The sequence below is a fragment of the Sciurus vulgaris genome (assembly GCF_902686455.1).
Source record: "Sciurus vulgaris genome assembly, chromosome: 2".
In the NCBI taxonomy this organism is placed as follows: domain Eukaryota; kingdom Metazoa; phylum Chordata; class Mammalia; order Rodentia; family Sciuridae; genus Sciurus; species Sciurus vulgaris.
Genome location: NC_136462.1, coordinates 65,537,667 through 65,557,676, shown reverse-complemented (window position 1 = coordinate 65,557,676; position 20,010 = coordinate 65,537,667). Strand labels below are relative to the sequence as shown.

At 38.6% G+C, this 20,010-nt stretch overlaps 1 protein-coding gene across 35 annotated transcripts in view; it reads right to left on the bottom strand.

Moving 5' to 3' along the window:
• The window catches only part of NKX2-1 (NK2 homeobox 1), a 46,952-nt gene that overhangs the window by 17,804 nt on the left and 9,138 nt on the right, over nt 1–20,010 (bottom strand). For 4 of the 35 annotated variants that reach the window (XM_079119812.1, XM_079119830.1, XM_079119834.1 and 1 more), the window contains exon 4: nt 18,505–18,596. The exons of 30 other annotated variants lie outside the window; for them this stretch is intronic. The gene's annotated coding sequence lies outside the window, so the exon portion shown is untranslated. Of the gene's footprint in view, nt 1–8,532; nt 8,786–18,504; nt 18,597–20,010 lie in introns of all 35 variants that reach the window. One more of the 35 variants, XM_079119817.1, reaches the window with a different exon arrangement.

Here is a 20,010-nt window from a genome sequence, read left to right as displayed (position 1 = left end):
CTGAGACAAGAAGCAAGAAGATGAGAAAATGTCAAGGCAAGAAAAAACATTTGGCAAATACAATTGGCAGTAGCCAATTCTTTTGGGACAAGGCTTTAATCAAGAAATTTACATGTAGCTGAATATTATTTGGAACATCAATTTCCAAGTCACCTACCTTTTTCAAGACTTCCTGTTGCAAAGATGATGTCTTTGGTTACAAATTTGACAACATTTTCCAGGGTCAAAATATTTTAGCAATTTGCCTTTTTGCAATGCAGAGGCGGAGGAAGGAGGTTGGAGAGTGGACAATGTTTATTTAATTATTTTGTTATATTATTGCTCTTCTCTCTGAAATAGTATTTTGTGTTTGGAAACATGGAGAAACTTGCATTTTTGACAGTAAAATGACAGGTCTTTATTATAAGCAAGTAGATAAATCATCTTGCTATAATTATAACAGGTCTGATTTATGGAAGTGAACCAAGCCTGCAATTCAAAAATAACCTTAAGAAAACTTCAGAGCCAGTGCATACTTTTGAGGCTAGCCTTCCATCCTTTGAGAGCTTCCAATTTACAGCTAAATGCTAATGCACAATAATCACTGGAATAAAGAAAAGGAGGATTAAAAGATCAACAAATAAAGAAGAAACAACAGAAATTAAGAGAAGAATAAAGAAAGCTGTGATGTAGTAATAAAGGGCCTTGTTTGCCCAGTTCATTTGTTACCAAAAAATTCATCTTCTACAATTACAAAAATGAATATAGCTTTCCAAGAAAAGTTGCTTTTCCAAAATGAATAGGTTCTAAGCATGTTTGGTAATTTAACTTTAAATATGTGTTGGTGTAATTTTTGGATTTAAAACACTGCCCACCCCCAAATTTATATTTTGGTTCCTAGAAATAAATTTATCTTGACAACTAGCATGAAATCCAAATGCACAGTGGCCCCAATTATTGGAGTGGTATGGGGGAAAGGACATTTTTATATTCAATTTTCCAGATAACTTGCACCTAAATATACCAACCAAAGTCCACAGGGTTGAGCTATCTCTTCAAATTAATTTTAGCATAGACTGTTTTCTCCTTTGAACCACTAATCAACTTTATTATGTGCAGTTTCTACAATACAAGTCTTATTTGTGCCAATGTCTTAGCATCATAGTATCCTCTCATCAGAATATTGGTTAGGTTCCCTAGTGTGAATCACTTATCCAGTTGCTTGCTTGATTATTCACATGTTTTTGAGATTCGTGAAATGTGGCAGATAAACAGGTTTATGCTGTGTGCAACTTGGAGGGCAGCCAATGTCTGTCTGCCTATACAGTATATTTACTCTCCTTCCTGAAATCTCTCTCCCATACAGAGAAGCTGTATTTTAAGACTAAAATCAGTGTAGAATGCAATCCAGTAATGTCACTGCAGAAAACAGCAGGTGCTCATCCACTCATTTGCAGTGATTCTTGCAGTGAGGAAAGTGAATCAATGATTCACCCAATGGACAAAGAAACGTCACAGAGAACATTTGGAAAAATCAAGTGCAGGAAAGGAACATTTTCCTCTAAAGGTGTGCTCTGATTTTAGAAAGCAACACCTCCCCAAAAAAAATTAGGAATTTTGTTGAAGTGTTCTAGCTGTACCTGCAGTAAGCAATGGCATGTTCCCTCTCCCTGCTTCCACTGTTTTATTGCTTTTGTGTTGTACTTCTAAAATAAATATCAATAAATCATTGCAGTTAGATACTCTAATATAGACAGAAATGTACTTGACTCCCTACAGTCATTACAATTGGAGGGGACTCTGATTAGGATGCTTTACTTAATTAAGTGATATCGTCTAAAGAGAGTTCTTCCCTCCATTTTCTGTTTAACAGTCTTATAAAACACCAACAGAGGAAATTCATTCTGTTGTTTGCTTTCCTTATTGTAAATGGTTTCTTCTCATTCATATTTTACAGAAGGCGTCACATTAATGAAATGGCTAATAAGCCAAAGACTGGTTCAGCCACAAATCAGCACAAGCTGTGTAGACTGAAAACGTTTTCTCCCTCAGTCTCAGAAATGTGTTTTTTAATTTATTTTTAAAGCATGTGTAACATAAAATTAAGACAATTTAAAAGAAAAATTTTTCTGAAAAAGAAAAAAAAAAAAAAAAACACACTTCATCTAGTTTCTGTATGCCTCAACAGAGACCTTTAAAATCTGTCTGAGAAAATAGAAAAAAAAAAATGGGCAAATAAGCAATCCTTATGCATTAGATGTTATTTGTGTGGCACTTTGATTTTACTGAAAGAAGTCATTAAATTTGGATTGCCAATACAAATATGATTATATATGTTTTCTAAATAAAATGTTATTATGTTGCAACTGAACTCATCCATTTATTGTTTGTTTACCTAATGCTCAAATGCATGTTTTATTCATAGATGTCTGGGAGAAAAAATTTTGCTTGATAATCACACCAAGCATATTTAACAAAAGCGATTCCCCTTTTATTAGTGAACAAGTTTAAGCAGAATGATTTCATTTTTTTCCCATTTAGTTAATTCAGACTTGCAGGATCCTTAGCTTACTGCTTTTGTTTCTCCCCCTGCTGCCTTTTATGCCTTTAATGTATGCATGCCTATCCACTGATGGGAAAATATCATTTCCTGAAAGTCTTCCTTTTTCCTTCTTGGCTATTCTCTGTGTTGATTTCTAGTTTTGGTTAGTTTTCACTAGTTAGTTCTGTCAAATCACTTTATGTACAAGGCAGATAAATTGAAGCCAAGTAGTTCATTATCCTGTTGAAATTTTTAAACTCTTTCATTACATGAATTTGAATTCAAAGTATATTTACTTACTCTCAAAAAGTAAATCATATGGTTGTATTTTTAAAAAAATTAAAAATTATATAAGATAGAAAGTAGTCAAGAAAGTAAAGATTTATTATTATCCATGAAGTTATTTTCCTTACCAAATAAAATGTTTTAACAAAATGTTTGTAAATTTAACAAATCAACAATAGCCTTGTATTAAATTTAGAAACTTTGTACTAAAAAGTGCAATAATGCAAAAGCTCTCTTAAATGAACTCAACCAGCTTAGAATAGATTATTTTTACTTTAACACAATTTGCAGTTAAAAGTATTCACTGATCTGTAAAATATAAAGGAATAAAGGTCTTAAGATAAAAAACTGAATATTAATTAATCACATGCAAGGAGCTTTTAATTAACTGCTAAAGTATTAAAAGAACATTTTCTGATATAGATAAGAATCTGAATTGTTTTCATGACCAAACTGTATAGTTTGGTCATTTACCAAACCAAATAATTAATAATAATAATAATATATAATGGTTAAATGACAGTATTATTAGACTGCAAGCTTTTGTTTTAACTATATGCCATCCTGCGTAAGACCAATGCCCGAAAACATTTTATAATAATAAATTTTTCTAAACTCACAAGTTAAAAAGAACCGTAAAACAATGTGCTCCTGAATATTACCCAAAGTGAATCCCAGAAGTTACTTTTATTATTTTTAAAGGTGCTATTTATTAAAGACAAGTCTTACATTAGTTCTAAAGTTCATGAAATTTTAGTTTTTATCCTAATACTGTGATCTAGATAATCTTTACAACCAAGAATTTAGTTAGCCTACCTTCTGTTAAGCAAACTTCGTTACAGATTTTCCTTAAGCTCTTCAATTTAAAAGGTACCTTTGTCCTGAAACTAAACATATGACATTCCTGTCCCCTAAGAAAATTTTTGAGGAATTGAAAACCAGCAAGTCGATCTGATAGAGAATTTTTTTCCATTTCTCCCCATATTTGTTTATTTCTCTTAAAATAATTTTTAAAAAATAATGAACATGGCTTTTTCTTAAGACTTTAAGATGAATGAGAATTGTGTTTAATGAAGTACCACTGAAGTTAGAGTAGCCACTGAATCATTATCTGGCAGAAGAATGTGTGTTCTATCTTGCCTGAACCAATTATTTTTATCGAATGACTTTTCTACTTAAATTGTTTGCTTTAAGAAATAACGGTTTTAGAGATAAACAGAGTTATTGTAACATGCATTTTAGGCTATTACTATTCCAGTTCCCATAAATTAAACTGTATGCAGCACAGCTAATTTCAGAATGCTATTTATTGAAACTGCTTTTCATGGGACTAGTTAGCATTTGGAGCTAATGTTCCAGTCCTGACAGGTGAATACATCAAATTTTTAAAATACAAACACAAATATACTATGTCTTCAGGTGGATCCTTAATAAGGAAAAAAATAAATCTACATGCTAACATAGTCATTTTGTGTTTGTAAAATTAGTTTTCTACATAAAATATTTGTCATAAAAGCTGTTTGTCTCTGTAAAGCAATAAAAATAGTAAATATTCTAAAGAGAATCTAGCTAAGAGATAACCTCTCTACAATGAATTAGATCAAATCTGTGCAAAGAAGACAAAAAAGTTTAATGCTAAAGAGAATATAGTTTCTTGACACTAATTTTTTTTCTTTCTACAGAAACATGAGTGTTCAAGAAAGAAAATATTTAGCAGTAAGTTTTTTGTGGGGGTAGAGAAAAAAATCTTGTGTGCTGTGGGAGGACAAAAAAATACAAACCAAAACAAAACAAACAAACAAACAAACAACAACAAAAAAAAAGTCAGTCAAAACCAGACTGTATTTGTTTTGTTTTGTTTCTCAAGAATATTTCTTTTCACCAAAGGATGACTGTAGAGTCTGAAGAGTAAATCACTCCTGTTAGAGAGTTGTACTTTATAAATACTAGAGACTGGACTATCAACTTGTTTGGAAGGCAATTCTCCTTAATAACACCAGTTTCACAACTAGTTTTGCCTCCAAAAAGGGTACTTTCTAGCCATTCATTCACAAGTTAGCTTTTGTGAGGGAGCAAAACTTGACAATAAACTGTAGTCAAGATGTATATATTTATGATTCAAGTTAAACATTTTTTTAACTAACAATGTTAAAAATGTTTGAACACCTCAATGGCCCAGAGGGAGCTCTACCTTTAATGCGAAAGGTAACAAAGAGCTTATTTTTAAAAAAAGAAAAAAGAAAAGAAGAAGTAGGATGCAGGGAAAGAGAAAGAAAGAAGACAACTATTATTTACAATGACAGACTACACACTTCATGAAAATATGAGAAAAACAGTATTTTTCACTAGTAGAGCAATTCCTGAATGTTATAAGTGAAACTAAGCCAAGTATTGAAAGAATTATAGAAAAAGAATAGTGTTAAATATTGCATATTCTTTTAAGGACTGTATGATATAAATGTTAATGCCATTAACTTAGTTTTCTCTTAATATGAGAGTGACTATAATGTAGTATTTCATCATTTGTAATGTATTAATTAGTCATTCATAATATTCCTCGTTCAATAGCCAAGGAAAAACCCCATTATTGTTCACAAGTACAATAGTCATACATAAAGTGTATAATAAACCAAATTCATGCTCTAAATTTTATTCTTAAAAAACTATTTTTCTCAAGTTCACATATATATAAAATTAAAATTAAAACAAAAAATGTAATTCACATTGTCCTAAAACACAAATAGGGCAACATTTTGGGATTTTTAAGATCTTATTTGCTTAACTGTGACTTTAAAAATAATTAGAAGAATGAGCAGTTAAAATAAACCATATTTTTAACTGAGTCAAATATTTATTTCCATTCTCTTTTTGCATCAAGACTGTGGGAAATTTGTATTATGAAGATCAGATGTTGTACTGATGTGAGAAATGTCGCAAAGCATCCTGTTGATTGGTTCTAATTAACTGCAATGCTCTTGTGTTCTCAGTTTTAGCCAGCATACACTACACAATGCCTTTTATTTTGCTTTGAATGGATTTTTACTTAAAAACAGCTGATGTCAATATCCACAGCATTTTGGCTTTAAAAAATTTCTAAAATTTTCCTGAGATATTTTCTTTTCAATTTTAAAAGATAAATTTGGAAATATTTCTAAATTGTAAAGTATAATCAGTTAAATTAACATTATTCATGTGATCTTTCACATGTATTTTACATGTTCTATGGTATGTGACTACATTATCAAATCACATATCAATTCCTCCTTTAAAGTTACACATCTGAGCAATGATTTAAGAGGAAATTCTAAAAAGCAATTTAGAGAATACTGCTAATTTTTATTTTTGCAATCAGACTTGTATATAGAAAAGAACTAAAATATGGACCATGAGCAAGGGATGGGAAGGTTTCCAGAATTTAAAGTATTTTAAAAAATAATTCTTCATACTCACCTTTCTCTGATGATTTAAGCTTAAGCAGCACTGACAGAAGTCATGAATTTTCATCAACTTCACACATGTCATACATTTAAAAACATTTTGATTTGCCCTGGGACCCCTGCATGTCTCTGAAGCACAGTAACAGTGCTGTGATGTTTTGTAGGTACAAACCCTGTGAACTCCCAGAGCTCTAGAAGATATATCACTAATGTAAACAGGCCTTTGAGGTAGGAATGGGGGTAGGAGGTTTTAAATAACAGAAAGTTTCCAAAGAAATACACTATTTGAAATAAGGAGGCTATTTTAGAAGCAGCACATTCTGTATTTTAAGGGCCACAGTTTTATATTAGCTTTCTGAGAACATGCACTTATTTGGCCTGAGAAATAGAACCATTTTAGACAGGAAAATCCATAACCTAAAAATTACAGTTTAATTATTTATTTAGCCTAGTAGACCTTGAATGTGACTAAATAGTTCTATTTTTGTTCAGATGAAGATAAAATTTGATTCATGTGATCAGAAAGCCACTGTTTCAAAATGACTATCAACATCTTTACCCTTGCCAGGAGAAAGGCTAAGTGTATTAAGTATGGGGCAATCAAACCAGAATTTTACCCTAAATAACACGTGGAAGGGTTATCTTGCATATATTTCTGTCCCTCTTAAGATTATGAAAAAGACGAAGTAAGAAATAAACATTATGACAAATTGATGAGTGCAAAGTTATAAATCACGAATGATATAAATAAAGTGAATTACAGATACTGTAATTCACATTGTGCCCTCATTTTCCAACAGAGGAAAGTAAGGACCAAAGAGATAAAGTAACTTTCCCAATATCTTTAAAACACTTAGATGTAAAGCTAAACTGCAGGCAAGTCACTTGGCTCCTGGTAGTACACTTTCTTTATCTCTACAATCTTTCAATATTGTAACAGAAAGGTTCACTCAGGTGCATGTCAATCATACAATTAAGTAAAATAACCTATATATATATAAAAGGTATGTGCAGATTATACAAATTAATCAGTCATCTTTATACAGTATGAAGGGTTATTTTCTTTAAAAAGATACTTCTCTGGAAAATACTTTCATGCTTTTTTTCTTGCCAGGTTTTGAGGATTTTTATCTATATAATAAAAAGTATTTATCTTTAGCATTCTTACACCAAGCAGGCAGGTGAAAACAACCACCATGTAGTCTCACTGTCACTAGTTTGCCCCCACTTCTAATCCATTCTCCACTTTGCAGACAGCATTGCCTTTGTAAAATTCACATCTGATTATGTTTGAATTTTTTTGATGACTTTCCACTTGCTAAATAAGATAAAATCTGTTCTTCTTAGTCTGGCACTCAAGGGCCTCCAAAATGTTTAGCCTGTACTATCCCTTCAGTTTTACTTCTAACACACTCACCACACTTTATGTTCTGGTAATGCAAACTAGGTACAATTTCTTGAACGTGATAATCATTCCTGATGCCTCTGGGCCTTTGGATGTGCTGTTTCCTCTGCCTGGAATGCCTGATAAAACCTTCCTCCTGGGCTGAGGTTGTGGCTCAGTGGTAGAGTACTTTCCTTGCATGTGTGAGGCACTGGGTTCAAATTTCAAGAAACACATATAAATAAACGAATAAAATAAAGGTCCATCAACAACCAAAAAAAAAAAAAAAAAAAAAAAAAAAACCTTCCTTCTCCTAAAGTGAACTCCAGCATCATCTTTTCTTCTCCTGACAAACAGACTCCTTTCCCTGGAATCCCAGTGCATCTTGCACACACTTCACATTAGTCTACTTGCTCCCTTGAATGATAATTGTCTATCTACCTGCCTATCTTCCCACACACGTAGTCTTTGAAGTGAGAAACCTGTCTTTCTCTCCATTCTGAGTACTTTACCTGGGGCAAGTAGTCAATGAATGTTTTCCAACTGAATAAATTAATAAATAAGCCACCATATTTTCTCTTACCATAAAGTCTTTAAATCTTGGAATGATATCCCCTCATTCTTCTGTAGAATGTCTAAACAGGATGCACATTGACAACCGAATATTAGAACCAACCTGTTTTGGGTTTCTACCAACCATTCTTTCTAAGCACAATTTTTAAATCACCCTCTCATGAGAGTGTTTGATTCTGATACCAGGTTGGTGATAAAATACCCACTCCTATCTCATGTGAATGAAGATAAGAAATCTTAGGTAAACAATGAGCCACTGTTGGTTCCAGACATTGGCAAAGAGCAATGCCCTTTATATCTTGATTTTTTATTAGAAATACAAGTTGAATTACCTGCAATCCATGAAGTCTGTAAATGTTTATTTGAATACATTGGAGTTGGTATCAGACCTTCATGCCAAGTGAGTGCTTTAAAGAATTTTCAGTCTTAAACAAATGTAATTTAGATTTAAGATTTAACTTCTTTGGGTTTCTGTTGTCATTTGACTTTTTCCAGTCTTCTCCATCTTGCTGAGCAAACACTGCCCAGATGCAAATGTCTTCTAAAAAAAGGCTGCTCAGCTGAAGCCAGGGATGACTTTGGTACCTAAAAGCACACATTATCCCCTTGAAATGATACCCTTGAATTCATTGATAAACCAATTTGCTTTCCAAAACATTTGCTAGTATGTTCTCCCCTTAACATGTAAACAGTCTTGGGCCAGGCCCCAAACCAATGAAGGGATGTTCTCTAATGGACTTAAAGAAGGCACAGGTATCCAAGCCTGAAACCACTTCTAATCTCACAACTCCCCCCTGACTCCACTCCATTAGGTCTTTGTTCCCTAGGTTACATGCTCTCCTGAAATGTGAGGTATACTCACTGAGGGATAGAAGTTAGGGGAACAGAAGAGTTAGCGTTGCTCCTATGTAACATATTTGCTGTGGTTCTAAAACCACCTTCCATGGAGTAGTCCTTCATGAACTTTTCACTAACATTTAACACTACTTTTAAAATTCTTTACTGGTTGATGAACTGGTAAGTTTCTATCTCTACCCCTTAAGACCTTTACCATTTAGGATGGTAAGGGTCTTGAACAATGTGAACAATGGGCAAACTACAGAAGGTTTAAGTCTGGAACGTAGCAAGAGATCAAACCTAAGGTTTTTCCAAGTTACTGATCCTTAGAAATCATTTTGGGTTGCACCTGCAACTTTACATTTGTTTTAAACATTAGAGCATCACCCCAGTTTTCATTTGAACAGGTAAGGGAATGTAAGAGACTCCTCTCTTGCTAACTAGAAAAGGATGAAACCTTTCTATCATTTTGAATCAAACCCACCTAGAATTTTAACATTTGGTTTTTGGTGACATAAAATGAAGAAAAAAGTGTCAATAATGATCCCTTATCTTCACATTTTGCATATCAGAAAGGATTACAAGGGAAATAAGAAAAAGGTTTCACAAATTGAATCAGAAAAATATTTGTTGAGGAAATATGTACCAAGCACTATACAAAGTGGAATATGGTTGTTTACAGCTCTAAATCTAAGAATGTGAAATATGAGCACTTAGGAATCACAGAGACTCGGAATTTCCTTCTGTCCACTTGCTTTCTGTTCTCTTGAAAGAAAAACTTCCTTGGTGGGGAATTAGTCAAGATAAGCAATGCTCATCAGCATATATTTTAACTTTATGACTTAATAAGCAAGAAAAAATGTATCTATGTCTTCTACTGGGGTGAGGCCATTTGAAAGTTCTTCACAAACATAAAAGGACATGGACTTGGGTTTTCTTAAGGGTCTGAAATGAATCCCTTATGTTAAAATGACTCTTAATAGCAAGGACAAATAATGATTTGCATTATAAGGTAATAAAATGGGGGAGTTAAGCATATTTGTACAATAAAGTCTTCTTTATTCTGTCTTATAGCTATTCTCATTTCTACTGAAATGAACTTAGAAGATTATTCATCATTCAGTATTATTTAAATTACAAGGCACAAATCTGGTTTTATAATATTTTCCTCTTTGGTAATACAGATGACTAACGTCTATCTTTATTCTTTAAGAATATGTTGATGTGATAATATAATTTAGGGGAAAAATTATATTGTTTTTTATATCTCACATCTAGAAACCCATTGGAATATTAGAAAATATTATATTCTTTGAAAAATACATTTTTGCTAGCCTTCCTAAAAACACTCTCCTCTCCATGTGAATTGTACCTTTCTTTTCTATTCAAAAAAATGCTACAGGCTTCTAACATATGTGAACTTTCTAGAGAAAACTTCACTGAAGTCCATGTACTTTTCATGGTATCTACTAGTAAAAGTTATGACTTTGCCTTGAGTGATGGTAGCTTATTTTAAATTTCAAAACCACTTCCAACATAAGAGTGTGAGAAAAGAGCCTGTACTGACAAAAAAAAAAAAAAAAAAAAAAAAAAAAAAAAAAAACGGGAGACCAAGGAAGTCTTGTTTCACTCTTAGGATTCTAATTTTTGCAGCCTTAAAACAGAACAATAATATTTAAGAGAGGTGTATTTGGTTTTTAATACCTTTATAGCAAATATCTGCTTGTTTTAGTTTGAGGTAGAAAAAAATTATTTTGATATAATCTCAATTTCACATTTCTGTGAAAAGTGAGTGTCTAAGTCTTATGGATTTGACAATAATTTCTCTATTAAAGCAAATACTAAAAATCAGAAGTTCGCCCTACTGACAAGAAGTGATACTCCTTCAGATTATTTTTCCCTAGCATGATTTGATATGAGACACTTTCTGATTTTTGCTCCCTATTAGTAATAAGAATCCTATTTCTATTTATGGTAGTTTTCAAAACTGGTACTAACCCACTTTCCAAGGAAACTGCTGGAGATCTCCTGTACCTAAGTCACACATGATCATTCCCCTCCCTGCCCTTCTCAGGAGTGAATTTCCCCAGTGATTTATTCCATATGTGACTTGAAAGATGTATAAATAGAGATGTCTGGTGGAACGGCCCTCTGCCAATAAAGTTTTCCTGGTACCTTCTAGATGCTACCACAGGATTGCATGAGCTATTCACTCCTCTCCATGTCTCCTGGCAGCTAAATGGGAATATTGGAGAACTGCCAGAAGGGTAGGTAGCCAACCTGCTTGCCCTTGATTGTGCCTGCCAGCTTTTTAATAACAGAAGTAGGGTCAAGTAAGTGAAATCACGAACTGTGGAGAGTATTCTGAGAATGCAAAGGCAGTTAATGTCCTTCCAAGCCTCAGATGGCTGGCACCCCTTGGCAGAGTAATCTATGATTTGTGGCACCTGACCCTTCCACTGACTGTTATTTGCGTATTCACTAGAAACATATTTACAGAATCTTTCCATTAGCAAAGATGCCTTGTTTGTGATTACTTAATTGTTGTGGTCACACTAGGGTTTTGAAACAGTTCTATTCACAAATGAAAAACTGCACTAAACTGCACACAGAATTGGTTTAAAGCAGGGATCCTCAAATCAGTTGATCAAGACTCTGTAGATCTCAAAGAGGTTATACCACAGTTTTGCTCCCTTCTCTCTCTCCCCCGAAAACTGTGTTCCACATCCCCCAAACCAAGCTCAAAACAAAATTCTCATTTAATCTTTGAATTCTTCAAAAAAAATCTTACTAAAGTTAATAACAGCTAGTAATAAGAATTGTTCAAAGAGGCAGGCCTATTTTAAATAGACTCCACCTTAGGAAATATTGGAGGAGAGCATGACTTGCTGAAACTAGCTAGTATTGTTCTACTTTCATATAGTACTTGGTATCAGCAAAGTACTTTCTCCCTGCTTAAATTTTTTTAGTTACAAACACAGACAGACCTAGATTGCAGACTGGCTTTCTCTCTTCATTCTGATGAATCAAATACAAGGATATTTTAAGTAAAATATCCTCTCTGAGACAAGTGACCATGAGAACGCGTACTATTTAAAAGTTTACTGGGTGGGTGGTTTAAAAATTATGTTTTCCTTTACCCCTCAAAAAATAAATGACATGGAAATCCTCCATGTCACAAAAATCTGCCTGTTTACTTTCTATACTGACTGGCTTTTTAGTATTAACTGAGAAAGGTAAAGTAGTAATTTAGGGGACTGAATCAAATTTACTGGGAATAAATAAATGGTTATGAATCAAAATAGAAGAAACAATAACTCAAAGTCATTGTCATGTCTTCCAAATGAGGAGATGTTCTGAGTAAATAAAAGTGACAAAGTCACATCAGATAAACAAATGAAGGCTATAAACTCGCTACAGATAAAAAATACCACTGAGGCGACCGACTTGACTGTAACTGCAGGCGACCCTTAAGAACTGCGTAGGGGTTAAATGGCCGAGACCCCGAAGAATTGGGCGACTGGACCTCCTCAGCCTGACAGGAGACAGCTCTGAGAGGCCTGGGCTTTGGGCTTTGGCTTCTGGAGCCTGGCGAGGAGAAGTAAGAGACTGGCCGGGGCCTGGAGGATCACCGGTCCCCGGAAACCCGGGGCTGGACGCCCGCCGGGCGGGTACCAACCCAGAGAAAAACCCGGCTGAGATGAGACTCACTGTCCGTCCATCTTTAGGTGTGGACTCTGCGCAGCAGGGCTGCAGGACGGAAACTAATTCCAAGACAAGACCACAGTGGATCCCTGAGGGCAGTTCCGCTATCTTGGCGGGAGCCTCCCGGGACACATGTGGAGGTCGGGCTGACCACGCAGTCTCTGCAATCCCTGTGCCACCCGACTGGCGCCAGGCGCCTTAGAAGCACCTACTCCGCCGCGGGAAGACAGACTCCCCACCGGCGTCCGCAGCCTGGAGCCTACTCAGGGATGAGCCGGCGGGCGCGACGGGGTGGGAAAGCGCTGCTAGGGAGCCGGACGTCCGCGCCTAGTTGGAAACTTGCAGGGGCGCTCCCAGAGCGTGGGCGACCCTCGCAGCTGCGAGTCATCTCGACACGGTTAGTCCCTGGCGACCCGAATTCAACCCTTGCGAAGATGCTTGGGGCATTAGCAAGCAACAGGAGAAGAAAGGAGAGTTATTTAAATGGGGGAGGGGACAGGCTTGAGGACTAGGAGGAAACCACACAAGAAAAGAAATCCTCATCACTACCAAAACCGTTTCTAAGAAGTCCTGAGGTTTTATGTCTGGAGATTTCATTTTAAAAAGCTGAGAAAAATTATTCCACTGCTTTTAATTGAAGTAAACAAAGTGCAACAAATCCTAACTCAAATATGATTGCAGTGAGATTAGGGTCTAATTGCTTAGGGTTCAGGTGGAATCTGCGGGCTAAATCCTACAGGGCCAATCTGAATTTCACAATCATTCTGTCAAAAGGAGAGCGATGAGAGCCCACACGCTTCCTAACAAGTCATTTTTAACAGTTACAAGCTTCGCACAAAGACCACACAGGGCGTCTAAGAGATGCAAATCTAATCCCTGGTCATTCTACAGGCCTTCAACAAAGATGTGCTAAACCCTAATAGAAAAGAAATCAGTTCTCTGTCACCAGCCCCTGGTAAAATCTATTAGAGAATGGACAGAGTCGCATCTACAGCAGTTGCTGCAAAGGTTAAGGACAAGTACAAATAAGAGGGACCCAGTTTTGTTTTCCGTGTGAAATATCGGGAGAAGCTAACCCCAGATGAGTGACGGGATTCGATCCGTGGCTTCGCATTCATTTGAATGCTAGGAAAAAATAAACACACACATTAAGACTTCTGATGGCTTCGTTCCTGAATTTAGGAGAGATGAAACAAATTCGCCCAAAAGATGTAACTCTTTGTCTCCGAAATTATCGGAGAATACGAATGGGGGTAGGAAGGCGAGCGTGCGGGTCGCGGAGGAAGGAGGAGGGTGCGGCCTGGGGCTGTGGGTGGTGGACCCGGGCGCCAGGAGCTGTCCCGGCTGACTTGGCGCTACGCGCCTCGTTCTTCCCGGGAAAAGCCCCGACGGCAGAGCCAGGAACAAGCAGGGATTCGACTCCGGGTGCGAGTGGCTTCTCAAGAATGCGGTTGAGCAAAGGACACTGCCTAAAGAAGTCTGGGCTGCCACCCTCCTGCCCAGACCAGCCAGCGCTTCTGCCCTCTCCCGGGCCGGTGCAGAAGCCTGTGCCTCAGCCCCAGAAGCGTCTCAAATGTGCGCTTCGGCGGTCACCAACCAAATGAGGTCCTTACTAACGGAGTCAGTGTCATGCTGGGGGTATTAAAAGCGTTGTGATGCAGCTAAACTTTATCACAGCGTGTGTGACCCTTTACAAAGGAAGGGCCCGGTGGCCCCAGGCTTCTCAGAGAAACCCCGGAACCGGCTCATAGTGCGGAGCCTCCCGCGATCTGGCGAGTCCAGGCCTCCTCCCGCGCCACAGTCCGGGGCTTCTGGGTTGCCTGCGCCTCGCCAAGCCCGGCCAGCACCGGAGGGTTTTTTTTTTTTTTTTTTTTTTTTTAGTGAGGAGTTGGGGGTGGGGGGCGCCTGTCAAAAAAGCAGCCTGACCCGATCACAAGTAAGGGAGATCACCTTCTCGGGCTTGTCCATCCTGGGGAGCCACCCAGATGAGGGCCCCGGGCTGGGATCCGCTGCGAATCACAGCGGAATCTCCCCTCCATGCTCCCAGGCTGCTGGATCGCCCTCCACATGACGACTCTTTAGAGACTGCACTCGCGAGGACTAAAGAGGGCGCTGTCCCAGGGCCAGGTTAGGGAAAACTAAGGTTCCCCCCTTTTCCAAAGGCCCTTATCCCAAATGCAGGGAGAAGGATGGGGCACGTGTTTCGAGGGGAAAAAAATAAAAGAGTTTTGGCTACTTCTACAGAAGTTTCCAGAAGTGACTAAGCCCCACCCCCCAGATTTTCTTGAATTTGCTTCTTTCCAGGGTGTAGAGCCCAAAGTTGTCCAGACTGGCTGTATATCGGTTTAATTTGCTCTGGCAAAACAGTCCCCAGTCTTAAAGCCTGGCAAGAGAAAAGGCAGGTTTTCTAGATTTGCCTTTCAGCTCAGAGACACACTCCTATATACACATCTGCTTCCTCTTCATTCTACTCTATGCCTGCCCAACACAGACATGTGCCTTAGGTCTTGGCTGTACTCCTTCCTCCCCATCTACTGACGTTAATTGAATTTCTCCAGACTGAGGTTTCTCTTTGCTTCTATCATTTTTCTCGCTAGTCCTCTGATAGGCTGACCTTGGCCATTCTCTGGTTTTCTTACTCCCCAACTGGCCTCCCATATGGACATTACTGGCTTTCATTCTTTACAGTTTAGCTCATCCACTTTATCTGCTTTTCCTTTTAGTACTAACATTAGGAAAATGATACTGAATTGCTTACAGAGTAAGACTTGCAGGACTCCAACTATGAGGTTGAAATTGGACAAGAAATCCAGTAAAACATAGACATTGAAATGAAAAAATGGAAAACAAGAAAACAATAAGTAGATTAAATCACATCAGGCTACAAAAGCAAGAATTAAGAGGCTTCTGTGGGCAATCTTTAGGTCCAAATGGGGAGATATATCTGCACTGGGATGCAGAGAAGGAGGCTCCCTGAGGAAGGTGGGCTAAGGTTTCTTCTCTCTGGCTGGAATTGCACTGGAAGACTTAGACTAGCAATCCCAAACCTGTGTGTATCTTTGGTCCAAAAGTGTGTGGAGGGATAAGCAAATCAACCACTAAGTCTAGAAATAGTCCTGTGGTCACCATATCTCTATGGAGCTATTGGGTGACTGAAACTTCCTGCCCTGGAAGCCTGTTGTGGTTCTCTGCTGCTCTGGGTACCACATTCCTGTGCACCACCCTCTGTCTACCCAGCCAAGCCCAGTCAGGGCCCTGTCTTGTGCCTGAGTAGATTGTGTCCTGCTGGTCCTAGAGTCACCCTCACTTCCTGCCAGTTTGCTGAAATAGAGATCCTGGAGTCTTCCTGCCATGGAAGGCCTTACACCACCACCGTTCCCCTCTCAGGGTAGAGAGTGCCTCTGGACACTTGTTTACAGAATAGGTTCTAGGAAGAAAAGACGAACTTAAGCCAGTTTGATGGGGATAGGGCAGAGAGGAGGGATGTCTTTGGATTTCTGTGTGCCTATCATTTGATGCCTGTTAAAGAGGACACTGGGGTTTTTAGGATAGTTTTGCAGAAAATTGAACAAGCAAGATTGGGAATTGTTCAGAATTCCACCCACTCTCCCCAGACATGGACATACTCCATATGTTGGTTTTCCTGAGATCTTTCCAGAGGTGAAATGCTTTGCAAGAATGTCTAGAAACACAACCCTTAACTAAGACGAACCAACTTTAGGTTAATGAATTATTCTTATTTGAAATCAAAATAGAATCCTCATGAAGTGCACACTATTGTTAGACTGAGTTTCAGCCTACTAGAAAGTTCAACATTGGTATCTGGGCAGAGACCAAGCCTCTCTTTTCCTTAGGAAAACTTCTAAGGGAAACAGCAATATCTTGCTGTTTTTTTCAATTCAAAGATGTGCTTTAAGATCTTTTTAAAAATATTTCCTCAGGTTAGTGTTTACATCATTGTTGTAACCCAGTGAACTAATATCTTTGTGTTCTGAGGGTAAATTCAGCGGAAGCCATCTATTCTACAGCACTCCAGACGTGTTTGTGCGGTTTCCAGGAGGGGTTGGTGGTCCTGTCAGCAGGCGGCGCGCCACCGAGGTTGTTCCTGGCGCGGGAACCGGATGGAGTCACTGACTGGGATGGGGCACGGTTGGGGGCGTCGTGAGACTGGGTGGAGGGAGTGAGGTTATGGGCTAGGCGTCAGAGGAGAGGCGGCCGATAGGCCTGGTGAGCCCTTGGGCAGAGGTTGCGCCGAGGCCAGGGGTTGGCGGTGGGGGCAGCAGCAAAGGTGAGCCTGTGGACAGCAGGCGGGAGGCCCATAGTAAGCAGCTTCTCTCCGTCCTGGAAACCAAAAGTTTCCATGACGAGAGACCGCGAAACAACTGGAGATTTCAAGAGCCCACACTTCTCCTTGAGACCCCTGATAACCAAATGGGAACCGCAAGGTCACGAAGGGCCCCCGGGTCTTTGGCAGAGTGGCTGGGAGGCCACAGAATCGTTCCCCGGGCTTTCTTCTAGGTTCTGCACCTTTGCTCTGCAGCTCCCTACGGTTCTCCCACACCAGGTAAGGGCTGGATGGCCCCAGCCCTGGGCAACACTTTCTTGTGGCCGGTCCTTTAAAAAAAACAAATTTGAGTTTTTCATCATTTTTTTTCCCCAGTGTATTCTTCATTACATGACTGTTTAGCAGCACCAAGCAGAAGCACTATCAACATGGTTTCTCGGTGACCTCTTTGCCGCTCTCCCCCAACCCCCACCACGGAGTCTCGATTTTCTAAGCAATTAAGTTATATATTCAACAGGAATATTTCATTTAAAATACATTTGGACTAAAGACACACAAGGTCTGAGGCTAGAAGAAAATATTTAGTGCTTGCCTACAGATTCTGTCACCCATCATCTGCTCGGAATGCGCTCCGTATCTTTCAGCGTGTCCGGCTCTTATGATTGCAAATGGCCCTGTTTTCAAATGGAAATAAGACTTGCAAACTGATTATGTGTATTGAATCAGAATCACTCGCTAGATCCTCTTGTTTAAAATGTATTGAAAAAAGGATGATGGCTGCAGACCTCTGTAACCAGCTCCCTCTCTTCTCTGGGAGGTCGATCTATTTTGCAACTTTTTGCTATTTGAGCATGTTTCAGCCAGATAATTACATTGCCATTGTGTTACCGGTCCAAAGCTCGCACATGGTACACACACCACCTCCCAGGCCCTTTTCACTGGCATCACCCCTTCAACACCATGTACACACACCACACACACATCCACCCCACTCCAACACTTTGACCCAGCTACAACCAGCACCTCTCAACTGTCACAGCCACCCACAGAACCCCACACACTTTGACCAGGTACAGTTTCTTTCCTCTCCCCTTCCCTCCTTTTCAGTTTCCTGCCCTCTCTTCTGTCTTTCCAACCAGCAGAACCATATACTTGAAAATTCCCAGCTTTCCGAGACATAACTAACATAATCTAAGTATTTAGCCATGTCAAGATTTTTCAACAACTGTTCTTCTGTTTATGTGGCATTGTAATTGTTAGAAAATGATTCACACAGTAAGGTTAATGGCCGGGTACTTTATGCTACCATAGATCTCAAAGGTTTTCTCTTTACCCTTGTTCAGTACTAGATTATAGACTATAAGTGGATTGAATTTTTGTTGTTTTGTTGCTAAATATTTCCAAAAGGTTCTCCTGTATGATGTCAGTATGAAGTCAGTGAACTATGTGGATGTGTGGAGAGATATCCGAGCTTTACCTGTTGTACTGGATGTAGGTATGATACGATGCAGCACTTCCAAGGTTTACTGCACTCAGGCTTAGCCTCAGCAGTCTTGTCAGGGAACAGTGCTACCAAAGAGCAGAAATCCATTAATACATTCCAGTTAATACTGAAGGTTGGTGAATAGTAATGAGCTAGTTACAACTCCTGACTGCCCTGGCTAGAGGTGGGGATACATGCTTTGTGCCTAGGGGTTATAATTCTGTAAAGGTAGGGGTTATAATTCTTTCTGAAACTAAGTCAGAAGGGAAAGAAGAAGCCCTCACTGCCCAGTTCCTCCTCCCCTTGGTCCCTACCCAGGTCTGCAGGCCTCCAGGCACCTTGAAGTGGCCAGGAAAAGGTTTAATCCTGTGTGGCTTCAGAGTTTTCTATGAAAAAGCCTGTCTCTGAAAGTCTATTTAGAGACCTCGTTCTCGGGATCTCAGGAAGTATCTTTGGGCTCCTAAAGAGTTCATTCTATACATAGATATACTTGGTAGTTAAATATTGCCCAGGTCTCCTGGATTAGGGCAGAGCAAACAGCCAGCTCAGAGGAACCAGCTCTCGGTCCTCTTCCTGTCATTATGGTAATTCCAGGTTTACATTTGCACATGCACAGTCAACCTGTGTGTGCTAGGGAGATCAGGTAAACCAGCAGCATGAAAGCCAAATGAATCCTTGTTTTCCTAGAGCTGTGGACACCTTCGAGCACCATCATTTGGGAGGGAATGAGAGGCAAGGTGGATGGAGGCCGTCCAGTTCAGGGCAATTGTCCACAGAACTCCTCCAGAGCACAGCTGCAGGAGAAAGGTACCCAAGGACACTTTTCATGGCTTGACATCTCTGATTTTGTAGAAATGAAATTATAAGCAATCACCAAAACCCTAGAAATGCAATGTTTAACTCTCCAACAGTCTACAGTTACTAACAACCACGATCTAGCAATCAGACAGGATTTCCAAAAATGTGGGAAATGGGGGTTGAGTAAGTTTGTCTTTTTTCTAGTGGGACACATTCAGATCTGCCCTTGTATTTCTACTATAATGTGAAAGTGGAAAGAGAGAGAACATTAGCTATAAACGAGGAGCAGAAACATTGCTCTTGTTTTTGTTCTTGGTTTGTTTGTTTCATTAGCCAAGGAGAGCAGCATTCATATTAACAATGTCTTTTAGTGGATGTGGTAAGTTCGGCAAGAGACAATAATTTGTGATACAGATTGCCAAAAAAAAAACAAACAAACAAACAAAAAAAAACAACAACAACAACTCACTGACAGCTGTGTCTCAGGCACCAAGTTCCATTTCTTTAAGAACAAATTTTAATAATTCCCCAAACATAATTAGCCCTGTAGAGTTCCACATGACAATAAATATTTCACTTAAAATGGACAAACTAAAGATCTTTTTTTATTTTTAAAGGAAAACTACATTTCAATTGAGGTAATGAATGTACTTAACTTTATTACATCTAACAGAATTTGTAAAATCCAGTTCTATATTTAAA